The sequence below is a fragment of the Bubalus bubalis genome, chromosome 12, assembly GCF_019923935.1.
Source record: "Bubalus bubalis isolate 160015118507 breed Murrah chromosome 12, NDDB_SH_1, whole genome shotgun sequence".
NCBI classification, from domain to species: domain Eukaryota; kingdom Metazoa; phylum Chordata; class Mammalia; order Artiodactyla; family Bovidae; genus Bubalus; species Bubalus bubalis.
Genome location: NC_059168.1, coordinates 87,711,542 through 87,733,149, shown reverse-complemented (window position 1 = coordinate 87,733,149; position 21,608 = coordinate 87,711,542). Strand labels below are relative to the sequence as shown.

General features: G+C 42.0%; 1 pseudogene; it reads left to right on the top strand.

Moving 5' to 3' along the window:
• The window catches only part of LOC102401053, a 44,839-nt pseudogene extending 25,668 nt beyond the window's left edge, over window positions 1-19,171 (top strand).
• The last annotated feature ends 2,437 nt before the right edge of the window (window positions 19,172-21,608 follow it).

The following is a 21,608-nucleotide window of genomic DNA, read 5'->3' as shown; positions in this document are numbered from 1 at the left end:
GTGATGTATTTTAAAGAGATAACTGGTGATCAACAATGCTTTCTGCGTAGTGGGAGTCACTCTGGCTTTACCTTGTTGACATGACTTCTACTTGATTTGGCTCCCAAACAGAGATATAGAGGATCCACAAAGACTGCTAAGTCACTTTAGTCGTGTCCGAGTCTGTGTGACCCCATAGATGGCAGCCCATCAGGCTCCCCCGCCCCTGGGATTCTCCAGGCAAGAACACTGGAGTGGGTTGCCATTTCCTTCTCCAATGCATGAAAGTGAAAAGTGAAAGTGAAGTCGCTCAGTTGTGTCCGACTCTCAGCGACCCCATGGACTGCAGCCTACCAGGCTCCTCCATCCATGGGATTTTCCAGGCAAGAGTACTGGAGTGGGGTGCCATCGCCTTCTCCACAAAGACTTCACAGTCCAAAAACTGTGGCCATGTGGATAGCCATTATCCACATGTGGCCACTTTAAGTTAATTAAAATTATGTAATTCCCTGGAGCTCCAGTGGTTAGGACTCCATGCTTCCAATGCAAGAGGCAAGGATTCTATCCCTGGTCAGGGTTAAGTTCCCACATGCCTCCCAGCTTGGCCAAAAGAAAAATTACTTAAACAAAACTAAAGATTCAGCTCTATTACAAATCCCGTTGCACTGGCCACATTTAAAGTCCTACGTAGCCACAAGTGGCCAGTGGCTAGAAGACTAGACAGAGCAGAGAGAGAGAGGGCAGTCTCACCATCACAGAAAATTCTATTGGACAGCACTGCTCTAAGAAATCAAATGTATGGGCTATTAATATAAGTAATAACATCTGTAAAGTCATAGCTAAGAGGATTAGTGGAACTGGTGACCATTGGAATGAACCAGAGACCCCAAGAGAAAGACTTCCAGTCTAAGGGAAAAACAAAAATAGATTAAAATAGTAATTTATGTGTGGCTAGAGGAGGAGTCATGTGCATTAATCACAAGGACTGTGGCCATAAAGATCAAGGTCTAGGAGAAGGACAGTCATCAGACCAAAATGAAATGTGACAGGAAATGCCCAGAAGGGAGTGTTTGGAGGTAGAACTTTCTATTTATGGCATAAAGAAGTGTTCTATGATCTGATCACTTCAGAAGGTGTGGACTTAAAATGTCCTAAGGATTTCTTTATTTTCAGAACTCCTCTGAGTCTTTGACAGCTTGATAATCTCTGAGATGTATGCAGTGTTCCTCCTCCTTATTTGAACTTGGGGTCTTTGCAAAGTGAGTTATGTTCAGGGCAACCCTCTTGAGGGTTAGCAAGAATGCAAAACTTGACCATGGTCGTGCCTCTAGGAAGTTGTACAGCTAGGATGCAGAGTTTATCTTCAGAGCCTGAGCTCTTAGCATTATATGTGGTTCAACTTTTTAGAGCTGTGCGCTCTAACTTCCTTCCTACGATGGAGGTGTTTTTTAACAAGCTGTTCCAACAGGGTCATTGCAGGCATAGTAAGAAAGAAGGTGTGCCTGGGGAAACATAGCTGGGAAAACAACTGCTTCTGAACGTGTGGGAGGGTTGGGAGGCTGCTTTATCAAGTCCCAGCTTTCCTCCATGACTGTCTCCATTTGAAAGTCTCTGACACTTGAAACTTCACACTTCAAAAATCAGGCTCTCGTCTTCCTCTTCAAATAGTGGTAGGACACTCCTGGTCCTCCACTTTTATACTCTTCAGTAAATCTTTATACAAGCTCAATTGTTTAACAACACCTTCCAAACTGTCCAATCCATCTACCTTTTTCTTCTCAATTCTTTTGTCCTTAAGATCTCTAAAAATGTTTCTCTAAACAAATTTATTCCAGTAAAACTGCAGTTCCAATATGCAATGTATTCTCATTCTGAGTACCAAATTTCACATTTTGGTTTCTGAATTACTGTTTGAGATAATTGGCTGGTTTTTAAACATGGTATTTATTTTCAGTGAAAGTGGTATGTTTTTCTTAAGCGATCCACACTCAGACATATACACATTTTTATGTGTTCATAGATCAACTTCAGATATTATAACTGACTATCCTTTAGCATCTATGGAATAATGCTCTATTGTATAAGATATGCTATTTGTGGATCAACTAATAAAAGCTTAAAAGTAAAAAAAAAAAAGTTTCTTCTTTGCCATTTCCACTTCATTAGGTCTGATTAGAAGTGCAGGGAACTCTCTGGCAAGCCAGTGGTTTGGGAACTCATGCTTTCACTGCCAAGGGTGAGGGTTCAATCCCTGGTCAGGGAACTAAGATCCTGCAAGCTACACAGTGCAGGAAAAAAAAAAAGGTGCCTCACTCTAGTCAAACATCAAATAAGAAGGCAAGTACATTTTATATGTTCACAGCAGGGACTTATTATTTCTAAGGACTAGTTTCCAGAAGCTACTTGTAGTCTTAAGTACTCCCTAGAGGAACATCTTATTATCAATTATATCAAAGTCAAAATCATCTATTTAGCATTTAGATAGATAAGTGTTAAGTGTGAGTCACTCAGTCGTGTCTGACTCTTTCTGACCCCAAGAATTGTAGCCCACCAGACTCCTCTCTCGATGAAATTCTCCAGGCAAGAATATTGGAGTGGATTGCCGTTCCTTTCTCCCAGGGATCTTCCTGACCCAGGGATGAAACCCACGTCTCCTGCATTGCAGGCAGAATCTTTACCATCTAAGCTCCGAGTAGATAATGTCCAACAAGTCTACTGGATAGATCAACTTGTTCACATGATCTGGAGGTTGTTGGTTGTCTTGTGAATAGCTTAGCTGGACCTTACTAAATGCAGTTGAACTCAAAGTTGTCTTTTTTACAGATGTGCTGCATTGCACAGGAAGTTGGCATTGATAATTTATTTCTTTCTGAAAAAATCTCTTAGGCCTTTCATGCTTTAGAGAGTGAAATTTTGACCTCAGTGTCGTGACAGTCTGAACGTTTGAAGAGATTAAGAATACTAGTGATTTTTAAGTATGTGATGGGAAAATGGTAATAAAGTAGTTGTTTATTTCCCATGTTTATTGGAATATTCATTGTTTTACATGTTTGGGCTTCGTCAGTAAATAAAACAAAGTTCTTGCTCTTAATTCAAGGATAGATGGATATTAACAACTTGGAAAGGTACATTTTATTTATGTGTGTATTTATTTTTACTTTTTGGCTGCCACCACACACAGCATACAGATCTTAGTTTCCCAGCCAGGATTGGAACCCATGCCCTCCGCAGTGGAAGAGTGGAATTTTAACCACTGGACCAGAGAAGTCCCTGTATTTTAAGTAATAAAGCCAAACATGAAAAAAATCCAAGAATTTTGTATCCAGTGGTGGACTGGGTTTAACAATTGACTCTGGAAAAATTAAAGAGATCTTACTTGTGCTGTTCGATGACATGGTGTAAATAGTCCCACTGTGGCCAATTTCAGCATCAAGGAGATGTCACTGAATGCAGAGTTAGGAATACCTATGCAAACACAGCTCTCAGGCACTGTGTGAGCCAACTCCAGCACACCATGGAATCCGAATCAACTCTGTTATCATCTAGATTTTCAGATGGCTCCAGAAAGAAAGTTATTTTAAAGAAAACTGGAGGGGAAAAAAGCTAAAAAAAAAAAAAAAAAAAGCCCTAAAATATACAAAAATACTACATAAATAATATTTATAAGTAAGACCTCTTTACTCTTTTAATTTGCTATAAAGAATAACAAGTTCTGTAAAGGCTCTATTCGTGTACAGTTTAAACCTTTAAAAGTGAGAAAAAAAATTTTCAAGCACCTTTTCTATCTGAAACCCTTCTACTCATTCCTAGCCAAATTGTGCAGTTAATCACAAAATTTTAGTGACAATTTTTCATCAATGAAGAACAATGACCATTTATTGAGTCCCTAGTATATGGGCTAGGTATTTTAATGTGTTTTCTGGATAGTAAGTCTGCAAAGTAGCTATTATCCCACTTTAACAATAAAGAAACTGAGATTCTAAGACATCAGTTTACCCATTAATAATATCGCCCACTAGTAAATTCAATCTAAGATTCAAACCAATGCCTATCCAGTTCAAACACCTGTGTTTTTTTCCTGTTGAAAGCCATTGGTTTATGAACTGGGTCAAAATAAAATCTAATTTTCAGAAATGCTTGATGTATTTATTAATTCTCTGGACACGTAGGTCTTAGGACTCTAAGGAAAGTAAAGGAGAGTGGAGTCGCTCAGTCGTGTCCGACTCTTTAAGACCCCATGGACTGTAGTCTACCAGGCTCCTCTGTCCATGGGATTTTCCAGGCAATAGTACTGGAGTAGATTGCCATTTCCTTCTCCAAGGGATCTTCCTGAGCCAGGGATCAAACCCGGGTCTCCCGCATTGTAGACAGACGCTTTACCGTCTGAGCCACTAAAGTAGGAGGTAATTTTATATTTTTTTATTCATGCTGATGCCTTTATGGGTGATTTTTTAAATTTATTTTTTAATTGGAGGAAAACTGCTTTACAATGTTGTGTTGGTTTCTGCCACACCACAACGCAAATCAGTCATAATTATACATGTATCACCTCCATCTTGAGCCTCCCTCCCTTCCCCTCACCTCACCCTTCTAGACCATCACAGAGCACCAGGCTGGGCTCCCTGTGTTATCTAGCACCTTCTCACCAGCTCTCTATTTTAAAAACACATGGTAGTGTATATATGTCCATGTGACTGTCTCCGTTGGTCCCACTTTTTCCTCCCCGCACTGTGTCCATAAGTAATTTTAAAGTCACGGAGTCAGGTTCCCTGGCGTAGATTTACCCATTAGCTGCCCTGGAGCACCATGGCAACAAAGCACACCTCACTAGGCCTGCAGGCGGGGCCTCTGGTGTTTATTCATCCCACAATGCCTCCTACGTTGTTGAATATTCTACTGGGGGTGGGGGACACCTAGGGGTGGAGGGGGTGGGGTCCAACCCTGGGCAGTAAAATGCAATCCTTCTTCCTAATCCTACACAAAAGTAGCTCAGTGCTTCCCATGCAACTGGGACACACGGGGACTCTGAATCCCTCTAGTGAACCCTCAAAAGCAATGGATACTCTAAATAAAGTAATAGAATTTTACAACTGGAGAGGACTTCAGAGGTTATTTAGTTCAACCTCTCATGAGCGTGTGCATGCTTAGTCGCTCCAGGGTGTCAACTCTTTTCAACCCTTTGGACTGTAGCCTGCCAGGCTCATGTCAAGACAAAAACAACAAGGCTCAATGACTTTCCAAAAGCCTTATAAGTGGTTTGCAACCCAACCCATGTGCCACTGACATCTAGTCCCGTCAGGCACTCTTTCCACCAGGCCCTGTGGTACTCTCTTTCTGATGAAACCAGCAAATACTAGTCCCCAGGGGGGACATTTTAGAGTTAATATCTTGAGGGGAGCAATAGAATGGTATAAAAAGCACCCCAAAATCCCAAGTTTTCATAGCACAATGAGTAAAATGGCACAATAACAATATCTGTACTTTCCTACACAACTGAAATTTCCCCTACCAACATGGTAAGCTTAATAGTAATGCCTTAAGGGTTTATAACATTTTATAATTTGTGGAATACTTTTTCACTTATTATGTCATGGTTATGAAACGTATTAAGTAGCCAGGGAACCTGGGTTTGATTCCTGAGTTGCCAAGATCCCCTGTAGAAGGAAATGGTAACCCACTCCAGTATTCTTGCCTGGAGAATTCCATGGACAGAGGAGCCTGGCAGGCTACAGTCTATGGGGTCACAAGAGTCGGACAAGACTGAGCGACTAAGCACACACACACACACATTTTATAAGTGAGGAAACTGAAGTTCAAAGTTCAGATGTCTTGCCACATGATAAGTGACAAAGAGGGGACCGGAGCTTTGGTCTACCTCCTACTCCAGTGCTTTTTTCTCATAATATCTAAGAAGGGGCAACAGAATAATGGACTTTGATAGATTCACATTAAAGAAAACCAAGGAACACAGCTCTCATTTAGAGACTTTATCCAAGATGATATATACCATCTGCTGCTGAGGCCCAAGACCCAAGCATTTCACACACTAGTCTTCCGCCCACAATATAGGGTTCATTGCACCTTTGTCACTTCCATGAAGAGAACATTTGTTTATATACACAAATATGCATACACCTCTCCAAATCTGGCAAACATTCTGCGAGGTAGTGCAAATGGAAAATCTAATATCTCAAAAGTGTTTTGCTTCTGCCAAATTCAAACCCCATGCATCTGTGTAATGCATCTTTTTCCATCCCTTGTATAATGAGTTTGAATCTTTAAGAAATTGCATCCTCACAAATAGAGGTAATAGAGACTCTCTCGTGAGCCTTTGATGAAATAATTATCTGGCAGTTAACAAGCAAAGCCCTTCCTGCCAACTTGGAAACACACCGAGAAAAGAGCTGGGGAAAATTTCAACCTACAGTTTCAGAGTTTGACCCTTGAAATGTGAATTACAAGAAATTATGGTTAAAAGAGAAATATCTATTTTCATGAAGGCGGGGCAGAATTTCAGTGTCTCTTCTAGTGAGTATGCTTATGCTCTCTCCTGTGTCTGGGGAGAAAAGATTCTAACACTTACCGTTAGGATATCATGCCATAATTGAGGGTGGAGGATGTAAAACAGATGTCAGGAGAACTTTCTGCTCTTGCTTACCTAGATAATAATTTGCTTTACTCTCTTTGAGTGTGTCAAAAGTATTTACTGTTGTAAACGCCCATAAATTCATTTATAGATTTTAGATTGTAAAGATTTCAAAGCAGAATTCATTAATCTTGATGCATCTATTAAGGAAATACCTAGTCACTACAGAGTATGTGGAAATGCAGAAAGACTTAAAAAAGAAAAACATCACCCAAAGGCATTTGTTATATTCTTAAGGATGCAATTGAAAGAGTTGGATAAATCATCTTTGTTTCCATGCTTTTTGGTCATATCATTTTCCCTGGGCCAGTTATTAAATATATTATGGAAGTAATTCTAATCTGCTTCTGAATTCAAATTGTGTAGCCTCTGCCAAATACTATCTCAACATGCTTCAGAATCCTGGCTATATATATATATATATATAATCACACATATATACACATTGTTGTCGTTAGCCCCCAAGTCATGTCCAACTCTTTGCAACTGCATGGACTGCAGCCAGGCCTCTCTGTCCCAGCCTCTTTGTCCCTCACCATCTCCCGAAGTTTGTCCAAGTTCATGTCCATTGCATCGTGATGCCGTCCAGCCATCTCATCCTCTAACAACTTCTTCTGTCCTCAGTCTTTCCCAGCATCAGGGACTTTTCCAATGAGTCAGCTGTTCACATCAGGTGGCCAAAATATTGGAGTTTCAGCTTCAGCATCAGTCCTTCCAATGAATATTCAGGGTTGATCTCCTTCAAGATTGACAGGTTTGCTCTCTTTGCTGTCCAAGGGGCTCTCAGGAGTCTTCTCCAACACCACAGTTCAAAGGCATCAACCTTTGCTGCTCCACCTTTTTTATAGTCCAGCTCTCACAACCGTACATGACCACTGGAAACACCGTAGCCTTGACTATACAGACCTTTGTTGGCAGAGTAATGTCTCTGCTTTTTAACACACTGTCTGGGTTTGTCATAGCTTTCCTGCCAAGAAGCAAACGTCTTCTGATTTCATGGCTGCAGTCACCATCTGCAGTGATTTTAGAGTCCGAAAAGAGGAAATCTGTCACTACTTCCATTCCCCCCACCACCCCCCGCCACTACTTGTCATGAAATAATGGGACCAGATGCCATGATCTTAGTTTTTTTTAATATTTAGTTGTGAGCCGGCCCTTTCACTCTCCTTGTTCACCCTTATCAAGAGGCTCTTTAGTTCCTCTTCACTTTCTGCCATTAGAGTGGTATCATCCACATACCTGAGGTTATTGATGCTTCTCCCACCTATCTCGATTCCAGCTTGTAACTCATCCAGCCCAGCCTTTCTCATGATATGCTCAGTGTATAGATTAAACAAACAGGGTGACAGCAGACCACCCTGTCATACTCCTTTCTCAATCTTAAACCAATCAGTTGTTCCATACAGAGTTCTAACTGTTGCTTCTTGACCCACATACAGGTTTCCCAGGAGACAGGTAAGATGGCCTGGTATTCCCATCTCTTTAAGAGCTTTCCACAGTTAATTATGATCCACACAATCAAAGGCTTTGAGGTAGTTGATGAAACAGGTAGATGTTTTTCTGGAATTCCCTAGCTTTCTCTATGACCCAGCGAATGTTGGCAATTTGATCTCTGTTCCTCTTTTTTTTCTAAACCCAGCTTGGACATCTGAAAGTTCTTGGTTTGCATAATGCTGAAGCCTAGCATGCTAGATTTTCAGCATGACCGTACTAGAATGGGAGATGAGTGCTATTATCCGATGGTTAGCGCAGTCTTTGGTACTACCCTTCTTGGGAATTGAGATGAGGATTGACCTTTTCCGGTCCTGTGGCCACTGCTCAGTCTTCCAGATTTGCTGACATAATGAATGCAATGCCTTGTTGGTATCATCCTTTAGGGTTTTGAATAGTTCTATTGGAATTCCGTCATGTCCACTAGCATTATTAACAGCAGTGCTTCCTAAAACCCACTTGACTTGACTCTCCAGAATGTCTGGCTCTGGGTGACTGACCACACCATTGTAGTAATCAAGTTCATTTAGATCTTTTTTGTACCATTCTTCCATGTATTCTTTCCATCTTTTCTTGATCTCTTTAGCATCTACTAGGTCTCTACCATTTCTGTCCTTTACTGTGCCCATCTTTGGGCAAAATGTTCCCTTGATAACTCCAATTTTTCCTGCAGAGATCTCTAGTCTTTGCCCTTCTGATGTTTTCTTTTAGTTTTATACACTATTCACTGAAGAAGGCCTTGTTTTCTCACTGTGCTCTTCTTTGGAAATCTGTATTTACTTGGATATACCTTTAGATTTTTCCTTTGCTTATTGCTTCTCTTCTTTCTTTAGCTATTTGTAAGGCCTCCTCTTCATGACTCAGATAACCACGATGGTGTTATCACTCATCTAGAGCCAGACATCCTGGAATGTGAAGTCAAATGGGCCTTAGGAAGCATCACTATGAACAAAGCTAGTGGAGGTGATAGAATTCCAGTTGAGCTACTTCAAATCCTAAAAGATGATGCTGTGAAAGTGCTGCACTCAGTATGCCAGCAAATCTGTAAAACTCAGCAGTGGCCACAGGACTGGAAAAGGTCAGTTTTCATTCCAATCCCAAAGAAAGGCAATGCCAAAGAATGTTCAAACTAACGCACAATTGCACTCATCTCATACGCTAGCAAAGTAATACTCAAAAATCTTCAAGCCAGATTTCAACAGTACGTGAACTGTGAACTTCCAGACATTCAAGCTGGATTTAGACAGGCAGAGGAACCAGAGATCAAATTGCCAACATCCACTGGATCATTGAAAGTGCAAGAGAGTTCCAGAACAATATCTACTTTTGCTTTTTGGACTACGCCAAAGCCTTTGACTGTGGATCACAACAAACTGTGATCTTCAAGATCCTTCCAAAATTCTTCAAGAGATGGGAATACCAGACCACCTGACCTGTCTCCTGAGAAATCTGTATGCAGGTCAAGAAGCAACAGTTAGAAATGGACATGGAACAATAGACTGGTTCCAAATCAGGAAAGGAGTACATCAAGGCTGTATATTGTCACTCTGCTTATTTAATTTATATGCAGAGTACATCATGCGAAATGCCAGGCTGGATGAAGCACAAGTTGGAATTAAGATTGCAGGGAGAAATATCAATAACCTCAGATATGCAGATGACACCACCCTTATGGCAGAAAATGAAGAAGAACTAAAGAGCCTCTTGATGAAAGTGAAAGAGAAGAGCGAAAAAGTTGGCTTAAAGCTCAACATTCAGAAAATGAAGATCATGGCATCTGATTCCATCACTTCATGGCAAATAGATGGGGAAACAGTAGAAACAGTGGCTGACTTTATTTTCTTGGGCTCCAAAATCACTGCAGACAGTGACTGCAGCCATGAAATTAAAAGACGCTTGCTCCTTGGAAGAAAACTATGACCAACCTAGACAGCATATTAAAAAGCAGAGATATTACTTTACCAACAAAGGTCCATCTAGTTAAAGCTATGGTTTTTCCAGTAGTCGTGTATGGATGTGAAAGTTGGACTATAAAGTAAGCTGAAGAATTGATGCTTTTGAACTGTGGTGTTGGAGAAGACTCTTCAGAGTCTCTTGGACTGCAAGGAGATCCAACCAGTCCATCCTAAAAGAGATCAGTCCTGAGTGTTCATTGGAAGGACTGATGCTGAAGCTGAAACTCCAATACTTTGGCCACCTGATGCGAAGAACTGACTCATTGGAAAAGACCTTGAAGCTGGGAAAGATTGAAGGCGGGAGGAGAAGGGGAGGACAGAGGATGAGATGGCTGGATGGCATCACCAACACAATGCACATGACTTTGAGTAGGCTCCGGGAGTTGGTGATGGATAGGGAAGCCAGGCATGCTGCAGTCCATGGGATCGCAAAGAATCAGACACTATTGAAGGACTGAACTGAACTGAAGGCCTCCTCAGATAACCATTTTACCTTATTGCTTTTCTTTTTCTTTGGAATGGTTTTGTTCACTGCCTCCTGTACAATACTGCGGACCTCTGGTCCATAGTTCTTCAGGCACAGTTTACAAGTTCGAATCCCTTGAATCTGTTAGTCAGCTCCACTGTATTTTCATAGGGGATTTGATATAAGTCATACCTGGCTGGCCTAGTGGTTTTCCCCACTATCTTTAGTTTAAGCCTGAGTTTTGCTATGAGAAGCTGATGATCTGAGCCACAGTCAGCTCCAGGTCTTATTTTTGCTGATTGTATACAGCTTCTTCATCTTCAGCTACAAAAAAATGTACTCAATTTGATTTTGTTATTGGCCGTTTGGTGATGTCCATGTGTTATATCATCTCACATGTTGTTGAAAAAGGGTGTTGGCTATGACCAGTGCATTCTCTGAGCAGAATTCAGTTAGCCTTTGACCTGCTTCATTTTGTCCTCCAACGCCAAACTTGCCTGTTACTCCAGGTATCTCTTGACTTCCTACTTTTGCATTCCAATTCCCAATGATGAATAGCACATCTTTTTTTGGTGTTAGTTCTAGGAGGTCTTCTAGGTCTTCTTGAACTGATCAGCTTCTTTGGCATCAGTGATAGGGGCATAGACTTGAATTACTATGATGTTGCATGGCTTGCCTTGGAAACAAACCAAGATCATTATGTCTTGAGATTGCACCCAGGTAGTAAATTTCGGACTCTTCTGATGACTATGAGGGCTACTCCATGTCTTCTATGGGATTCTTGCCCACAGTAGTAGATATAATGATCATCTGACTTAAATTTGCACTTTCCTGTCCATTTTAGTTCACTGATTCCTAAGATGTTGATGTTTATTCTTATCATCTCCTGCTTGACCATGTCCAATTTACCTTGATACATGGACCTAACATTCCAGGTTCCTATGCAAACTATTCTTTGCCACGTCAGATTTTACTTTCACCACCAGACACATCCACAACTGAATGTCATTTCCACCTTGGCCCAGCCCCTTCATTCTTTCTGGGGCTGTTAGTAGTTCTCCTCTGCTCTTCCCTGGAGCATACTGGACAACTTCAGCCCTGGGGGTCTCATCTTTCGGTGTCACATCTTTTTGTCCTTTTATATAGGTCATGGTGCTTCCCTGTGGCTCAGCTGGGAAAGAATCTGCCTGCATTGCAGGAGACCTGGCTTTATCCCTGGGTTGGGAAGATCCCCTGGAGAAGGGAAAGGCTACCCACTCCAGTATTCCGGCCTGGAGAATTCCATGAATTCTACAGTCCATGGGGTCACAAAGAGTTGGACACAACTGAGCAACTTTCATTTTCACTTTCACCATAGAAACTAATACAACACTGTAAAGCAATTATATTCCAGTTTAAAAAAAAAAAAGAAATTCGGTTTAAAAAAAAAAACAAACAGTAGCAAGGGAACCACAGCTTTATTAAGTATATAAAATTATCTCAATGAAGTCTGAAGATATTAGATATGAAACGAATACACAGGGCCAAGCAATAATTTCAATAAATAATTGGATACATTTAAGTCATGGTTTAAATTGATGATATATGAAGACACATTATGCTATTTCTTGGAACACTTTGAGAAAAACTACTCTGCCGAGCAAAATCATTTAAAAACTTGTATAGAGTTGGCATTTGAGTTGATTCTGCTTGCCAGAGCACACTAACATGAATCCACTGCTCTCTAAACTCTGTCGAATTGCAAGGTCTCCTCCTCTTGCCAATCTGTTCGTTTGCCAATCTTTATCGATTACTTGGGACAATAATTTTGAATACTGGCTTTTGAGGGGTTTTTGTCCTTACATACTACCTGTCTTTGCAAGAACTTCTTCAATCTGTTTAAGTGTCATCAGATGTTAGGAATTTGAAATTTTAAAGACCCAGAAAGATAGGATCTTCCAAGGTGGTGCTAGTGGTAAAGAACACACCTGCATATGCAGGAGACATAAGAGACATGGGTTTGATCCTTGGATTGGAATGATCCCCTGGAGAAGGGCATGGAGACCCACTCTAGGATTCTTACCTGGAGAATCCCATGGAGGGCTACATATAGATCATGGGGTCGCAAAGAGTCAGACACAACTGAAGCAGCTTAGCACGCACACACACACCCAATGTCTTAATAACTGGTTTATCGTATGTCTTATAATCGATTCAGGGAAGGAATGTAAATCCATTTCCTGTTGCTCCATTTCGGGGCTTTCCAGGTAGCTCAGGTGGTAAAGAATCTGCCTGCAATGTGAGAGACCTGGGCTAGATCCCTGGGTTGGGAAGATCCCCTGGAGAGGAAACAGCTATCTACTGCAGTATTCTTGCCTGGAGAATTCCATGGATTGTATAGTCCATGGGGTCACAAAGAGTCGGACACGACTGAGCGACTTTCACTCACAGAAAGATACACCTCTATTGCTACAATATAGAACTTTTTCCAAAATAACTGTGAAAATCTAGCAGCATTTTGCCTGCAGCTAGATAGCATATTAAAAAGCAGAGACATTACTTTGCCAACAAAGGTCCGTCTAGTCAAGGCTATGGTTTTTCCAGTGGTCATGTATAAATGTAAGAGTTGGACTGTGAACAAAGCTGAGCACCGAAGAATTGATGCTTTTGAACTGTGGTGTTGGAGAAGACTCTTGGGAGTCCCTTGGACTGCAAAGAGATCCAACCAGTCCATCCTAAAGGAGATCAGTCCTGGGTGTTCATTGGAAGGACTGATGCTGAACATGAAACTTCAATACTTTGGCCACCTCATGTGAAGAGTTGACTCATTGGAAAAGACCCTGATGCTGGGAGGGATTGGAGGCAGGAGGAGAAGGGGAGGACAGAGGATGAGATGGCTGGATGGCATCACCGACTCGATGTACATGAGTTTGGGTAAACTCCAGGAGTTGGTGATGGACAGGGAGGCCTGGCATGCTGCGATTCATGAGTTGCAAAGAGTCGGACACGACTGAGCGACTGAACTGACTGAACTGAAAGAGCAATTTATATTCGAGAAAGATTTGTGAAATGTGCTAGACTGGTCTCCCAGGAGGGTGAAATCCTGCATTTACTCATTACACTTGTTGTGTGCTGTCACTTATGGTAACACAGTCATGGAAAGAAACAAGGAAATGTGCAGCTTTTTTTGTAAGGACTTTCTGTCACTGGGCCTATGTTCTCTCTTGCTAGTCTTCTTACTTTGGGAAACGCTAGAAATAATTCGACAAGAACTTCTTGTCTTGAGATGACTAAAAGATGTTCCCACCTCCCACCTCTTTCTCCTCTTGTAAATCATCCAGAAACAAAAACAAAAAAGAAAGTTAAAAAAAAAAAAAGAAAATTATCCATTTTTGATAAAGTCAGGAGACTTCTGATACCCAAAACCCAAACTCCACTCTCCTCTGAAAAACACAGGCTTCCTTCCTGATCAGATTATGGGGGAAGTCTGACAGTTCACACCCACTTCTTTCCGTGTTGCCCTACCCCGGCACACACATTCACACACACACACTCATGTATACACACCTACCACACACATTCACACACCACACAAACACACACACATGCTCACACCTGTTACACACATGCCATACACATACTCACACACACACATACCATACACTCACACACAGTCACACACACAAACATACCACATAATACATACATATATCACACATCATACATATGCACATACCTCACATGCACTCACACATACAACTTCCAGTCAGCCTTTCTGTGTACCACTTTTAAATATGAGATTTCAAGATCACTAGGTATTTGAGAAAATGTTTCAGCAAACAAGAGGCCAAAATGAGCTGAGAGAAAAAAAGAATTCGGAGGAAACAAATCAATGTTAACATGAGTTAATATTAATATCCTGAGATGAAAAAACATATTATAGCCACAAGAATAGGACTTTTTTTAGAGAAAGGTGTCATCAGAATGCAAGAAAGACCTCATTTCTTTGAAATTAAAAATGGATAAGTCAAAAAAATTAAGTCAGTGGAAGGACGGAAAGGTAGAGTTGAAACCTCCTCTAAAAGTAAAATAATGAGATTAAGATGGAAAAGGAGAGGCGAGTATAAATGTCAAACATTGGGACTTCTCTGGAGGTCCAGTGGTTAAGACTCCAAGCTCCCAATGCCCTAGTTGGAGAACTATTATTAAGAAGATCCCACATGCTGCATGAGGTGGCCTAAAAAATAAAAAATAAATGTCAAATATCACTGAGGAAGTCCAACATCTAAGTAACAGGAATTCAACAGAGAAAAGAGTGAGAAGAAATGATCAGAGAATGAATATGAGGAAATTTCCTCAAACTGAACTATAAATCCCCAGAATAAAAGTACTCCTCAAATACCCAACATAGCACATGATGAGAAGACCCAAAATAAGACATATTATAATAATGAAAGTTCACATTACTGAGCATAAAAAAAAATCATAGCAACTTCTGGAGACAGAATGGAGCAGAAGATAAGGATTTGGATACCACATGAGAACACACTGACTTCTCAAAAGTAACACTGAAAACCAGTGATTCAACAACAAACGAAGAACACATGAGAAAGGAGAGAAAGATCTTCTAATGCATTCAGTAAATTTAGAGAGAATGATGGACTTTAAAGATTCCCATTGCAACTAATATATGAATAACTGATTTAGGCAAGAATCATCCATAAATGTGGAAACTATGTCTCACCCCAAATTACTTCCTTTGAGACAACACTTACCATGAGCTAGGCAATTCATGTTTGATTACCTCAGCTCCATGAGCTGGCTACCACTGTGATATCCCTGCTCTATAGATTAGGAAGTATCCATGGCCACATGTTCTGGAGATAGGACTCAAATCCAGCCAGAGCGGTCCCTCGTCCCCCAAACCCCATGACTTTCTGCCTGGGCTGAGAAGGGACTCTGGGGTGATGCCAGCCTCAGGGTGACCAGGTGTCTGGTATCCCAGCTCTAGTGGGTGAGAGGACAAACTGTGGGGGGTATGTGTGTGGCTTTGGGGGCCCCATGGCAATTGCCACTGGCTGGCCATTGAGGCGAGAGGTGGACAGGACAACAGCTGTTGCTCTGGTTCCTCATCCAGTCCCGAGTTCAGGCTCAAGCCTCCCGCTTTGCCTTTAAAAGCAGAGTTAAGGGAGGTGTTATCTGCATTAGCCAGATATTCATCTCCTCTCTCATTTATCTTTCCCTTGTAAGCACGGACTTGAACCACTTCAGTCACAGGAAAACTCATGTGTCTTTCTTCCGGGAGCAGCCACAAAGACCAGGGCCCATCTCCTGTGTTCTCCTTGCACTTCAGGGCCAATCTACACATGGCCTGGATTCAGCTGTTCCCAGTTATCTCTGAATGAGCCCTATAAATAGCTAGAGATACCCACAGGATTACAAGAAGGTTTCCCTCATACTGCTTGGATAGTTAAACATAAACATTCCCAGAACACTACCACTTTGAGAATCCTGCTTTGAGAAGTGTTTCTTGTTTCAAGGATCGCATAAAAGTGGAAGGGTTGCAGGGCCTCTGTCTTTCTCTGGATAGTCCCAATTCTGAAGCAGCATGTCTGTTTCCTGCTTTAGAGGAATGTCTTTGTGGTTACATGAACTCACATGACGGCCAATGGAGTTTGTTGAATAAAATAAGGATCCCATGCTATCAATTTTTCAACCAACAGGGCACCAGTTTTAATTAGAAGCTCTACAATAAAGACCACCAACAATAAGGCAACAAACCCTTACAAAACTATAGCAAATAGAATTTCTAGCAATAGTCAAGATTGACTAGCAGGCTTTTGGTCAATTTGATGATCATTTTTGATAAAATGTCATTCTTTTCCTGGTTTTCAAAACATCCTTTATTTATTGCTTTTTCATGCTGCCTCATTTACCTGGAAACCCTGATGCTGGGAATGATTGAAGGCGGGAGGAGAAGGGGACGATGGAGGATGAGATGGTTGGATGACATCACAGACTCAATGGACGTGAGTTTGAGTAAACTGTGGGAATTGGTGATGGACTGGGAGGCCTGGCATGCTGCAGTCCATGGGGTCGCAAAGAGTCAGACACGACTGAGCGACTAAACTGAACTGAAAGTGACATTTTAAAAAATGTTTTTCATAAATAATTAAGTAGAAAAATAAAAATAGCCCCATAGTGGCATTTTTAAAGATTGTTTATTGAGAGTGCATTATAGTATCTAATTGAACAACAACAACAAAAAACAAATATTAAGTTCTGTTTACAAAATGCTCACCGCATGGGTAGATTCATGTTTTTCGGTTGGAATGAAAAAGTAAAGGAGGCGCAGGGCCGGACTCCGGGAAGGGGGGCGGTGGCCGCCCTCCCCGCCCCAGAGGCCGCCACGTCGTTCACGTCCCGCCTGGCCTAGTGGCAGAGCGGCGACTTGGCGCCCGGGCCGGCTCCTCGGGCGCATCTCGGCAGGAAGCTGGCGCGGCGGCTTCGCGGAGCCGCCTCGGCCGGCCCGGGCCCCGGGCGCGGCGTTCCGGGACAAGGGCAACTTCTACGCGCGCTTCTCGCCGTCCCCGCGCGCTCCAAGAAGCAGTTCCTGGACCTCCGATCTGTGCATGCTTGTGAAAAGACTTCACTTGTGTTTCTGCGGCAAGAGTTGCCTCTGAGATTGGCAAATATAATGAAAGAAGTAAGTCTTCTTCCAGATAATCTTCTCTGGACACCATCAGTTCAGTTGCTACAGAGCTGGTAGATATCCAAGAGCTTCTTGAGTTTAAGGACAAAAATGCTGAAGATGCTAAAACTGTTTATGAGTTTGCAGATGCAGTGATTACGGATCAGGAACTGACACAATGAGGTGATTCCAACAATGGCTGAAGGTGTGGTTGGATACAAGGAGAGCTCTGGGCCGGATCCTGTCACCAGCCAGAATGTTCAGTAATTTTTGGATCGTTTCTACGGGAGTTGAATTTCAACTGGAATGTTACTTAATCAGCAGTCTTTATTACTTGGTGGAAAAGGCAAACGAAGCCTATCTCATTGAGAACACCTTGGAAGCATAAATCCAAGCTGCAATGTGGTTGAAGTTATTAAAGGTGGCGATGTGAGAGTTGGACTATAAAGAAAGCCGGGCGCTGAGGAATTGATGCTTTTGAACTGTGGTGTTGGAGAAGACTCTTGAGAGTCCCTTAGACTGCAAGGAGATCCAACCAGTCCATCCTAAAGGAGATCAGTCCTGGGTGTTCATTGGGAGGACTGATGTTGAAGCTAAAACTCCAATACTTTGGCCCCCTGATTCGAAGAGCTGACTCATCTGACAAGACCCTGATGCTGGGAAAGATTGAGGGCAGGAGGAGAAGGGGACAACAGGATGAGACGGTTGGATGGCATCACCGACTCAATGGACATGAGTTTGGGTAAACTCCAGGAGTTGGTGATGGACAGGGAGGCCTGGTGTGCTGCAGTCCATGGGGTCTCAAAGAGTCGGACACGACTGAGCGACTGAACTGAACTGATGAAAATGCTATGCGTCTGTGTGATTTGTATTATATTAAAGAGTCAGAAAAAAAAATAAAAATGTCAGACACGACTGAGCTGAACTGAACTCTCCCAAACTAGAAGTGAAGAACTAAATGAATGCAATGAGAGCAAGGATGGAGCATCACGCCGACAAAGGTGTTTACCCACCTATTCAGGTCCACGTCACACTGGGTAAGGAGGATTTGACTGTGAAGATGAGTGACTGAGGAGGTGGTGTTCCTCTGAGGACAACTGACCAACTCTTTAACTACACGTACACCGCTGCACCCCGGCCTCATGTCGAGATGTCCCGAGCAGTGCCCCTGACTGGTTTTGGTTATGGATCACCCATATCACGCCTTTATGTGCAGTACTTCCAAGGAGAACTAAAGCTGTCTTCCCTAGAGGGTCATGGGACAGACACAGTCATCTACATTAAGGCTCTGTCAACAGAATCAATACAAAAAGACTCCCAGTGTATAGCAAAGCTGCTGGAAGCATTACAACACCAACCCTGAGGCGGACGACTGGTGTGTCCCCAGCAGAGAACCAAAAGACATGATGACATTCCACAGTGCCTAGACACATTTGGGGCCCCTGGAAAACCCAGATGTGGCTTTTTATTAAATTTGGAAGGGATGGTATTCAGAAAAAAAAAAATTAAAGGAATATCGCCTCTTAGAGCAGAACAATTTATCTTAGCTAATTAACACAAGAGGGTGGGGCACTTATAGGATGATGACTTTGGAGTTAAAGGTCACTGAGAAAGACTGTGTGTTCCTTTGATGCCACAAAGTGTCAGAATGTCTGAAATATGCCTGCAGTGTTTCAGGTTGAAGTTTGAACAAACCCATGAGGCCTTTGGGCTTCTACAATTTAAAATAATTTTATCAACTATCAACTCTCCCCACCCCAACTCCTCCCAAGTTCTGCTTTTTTTCAGGTTTGATGAAGACATTAAATCTAACTAGATATGTTTTCACCCTTCCCTAAGCCAGAACACATAAGCTTCCAGAACACATGTTAACTAATCTGGACTGTATCCTCTTTGCAACAGGAGATCGCTTTCATCTCTTTATTACTAGAGAAGAAATGGCTTTACTTAGTCAAAAGGTAAGTTGGAGACCCAAGAGAAATCTTTAAACATTTTAGAAACATTTTTTGAGGTCATTTCAGTTCAGTTCAATCACTCAGTTGCAACCCCATGGACTGCAGCACGCCAGGCCTCCCTATCCATTGCCAATTCCCGGAGTTTACTTAAACTCATGTCTATTGAGTCAGTGATGCCATCCAGCCATCTCATCCTCTGTTGTCCCCTTATCCTCCTGCCTTCAATCTTTCCCAGCATCAGGGTCTTTTCAAATGAGTCAGTTCTTTGCATCAGGTGGCCAAAGTATTGGAGTTTTAGCTTTAGCATCAGTCCTTCCAATGAATATTCAGGACTGATTTCCTTTAGGATGGACTGGTTGGATCTCCTTGCAGTCCAAGGGACTCTCAAGACTCTTCTGTAACACCAGTTGAATCTAATTCAACCGCATTTGAGGATTTCAGCATCAAAAATATTGAATGATAACAATGCACCATACAAAAACCTTGTAAGGGAAAATTCCTGCTTTACAGATGAAGAAAATGACATTCTGCTATTTATAGCATTATAGTGAATAAATGACAGTACTGGTATTTAACTCCGGGCTTTCTCTCCCTCCACTTCTCTCCTGTCCAGATGTTATCCCAGATAGTAACACCTGGCCAGAGGTCACCGACTTGACTCCCCAGAGGCCCAGAGAAAAGCGCAGAGATGACAGTATGCCTCAGTGGGTTTTAGTCCCATCCAGAATCTCGGGACTACAGTTTACCTTTTCTGTTTCTCCCAAATTTCTCACCTGGCTAGAGGCTAATTTGCCTCGGATCCTATTCTGCTGTCTGGTATGCAGTGAGCTTAGCAGAGCAGATTCTGTCTGCAGGTGAGGCCAGCCACCAGCGGAGTAAATTCAGTTCAGGGGAGGCTGATGGCACCCCACTTGCCACAGACCTAGGCCACGTCTTTACCTCCTTCAGTGTGTGTCCTGTGTCTCTTTCTTGGTTGAATTCAAATGCTGGAGTGGAAGAGAGCGATGCTCTGTATCTAATTCCTCTGAAGCCCCATAGCCGTGGAGTCTTGCTGGTTCCACAGAATGGAGCTTCTGGCCTGCACTTGCCGGCCTTCAGCTCCAGACTGTCCTCTCTCCTGTGACAGTCCCTGTGTTTTGTGACCTGCTCTCTGGGTTCAGCTCCCAATGACCTGTATGTGTCACGGCTGGCGGCCATGAGGTCCACAGGGCCAAGATCCCCCGCTGGACCTCATCACCAGCACCTAGCATATAGAACAGTTACTGAGTCCAAGCTTGTACTGCTCACTGCAAGACGGGCCAATAAATCAAGAGATGAGTTGTTGGGGCAAGAATAGCAACTTGACTCGGCAAGCCAGCAGATAGAGAAGATGGTGGGCTCGTGCCCCCAGAGAACCATCTTGCTTGAGTTGGAATTCATGCTTCTTTTATACTTAAAGAAAAAAAAAGGAGGGCGTAAATTCAAACACTTCCCAGTACCCATCAGCCTCTGAAGCGGTGTGCTAATTTCTTCCTCCTGCAGTCATTTCACAGGTGGGCTTGGTCAGGATGCTAAACAATGGTATTTAGCTTAATGCTTATTATCTGGGAGGCAGAGTTCCCAGAAATGGCCCATTATGCAGAATTTCAGCTTATAGGCAACATCCCTTTTAGTGATGAACCGTAATAGAATACAAGGTTTTCCCCTATTACAGAATGTGCCCAATAAACACATTTTAGTGAAAGAATATAAAAGTTATATTTTATTCCCTTAAGTAGAAGTGTAATTTTCTATTTGGGTATAGGTTTTAGAAGTGGCCCACCCATCAATAGTGAATCAGAAAGTGTTTGTTTCTGCTTCTCCTTCAGAGCACAAACAAGCAAAAGATGTGTTTTCTGGCCCCAAGTATCTTACAAACTTGTTCATACATATTCTAAAAATTTAACACATAATCATTCATGAGGGTATATGATAAATGCCAAATCAATTGCACATATAGGAAGGGCTATAAATCATCAAAAGGAGGGTTGTCTCTGTTGTATAAGGGAGCTTTGTGATAAGTGGACTTTGAAGAATGGATGAGGTTTAAAGAGAGGAAGTGACATGAAGATGATATTTAAATGAGCAGAGGTGTGGTCAGAAAAGGAACAGGATGTGTTTAAGAAAACAGAGTATGCTGGACTATTTGGAGAAAAAATTTAAATTAAGAAGCAATAAGAAATAAGGTTGAAAAGGTAAGAGACATCTAGATTATACAGAACCTTGAGTGTAGTTCTTAGAAATTTGGATCTCATTTTATAAGAAATAAATATGTATAGGTATAACCTTTAAAAATTGTGAATCACTATGTTTTGTATCACTACAAATGGTGACTGCAGCCATGAAATTAAAAGACGCTTACTCCTTGGAAGGAAAGTTATGACCAACCTAGATAGCATATTCAAAAGCAGAGACATTACTTTGCCAA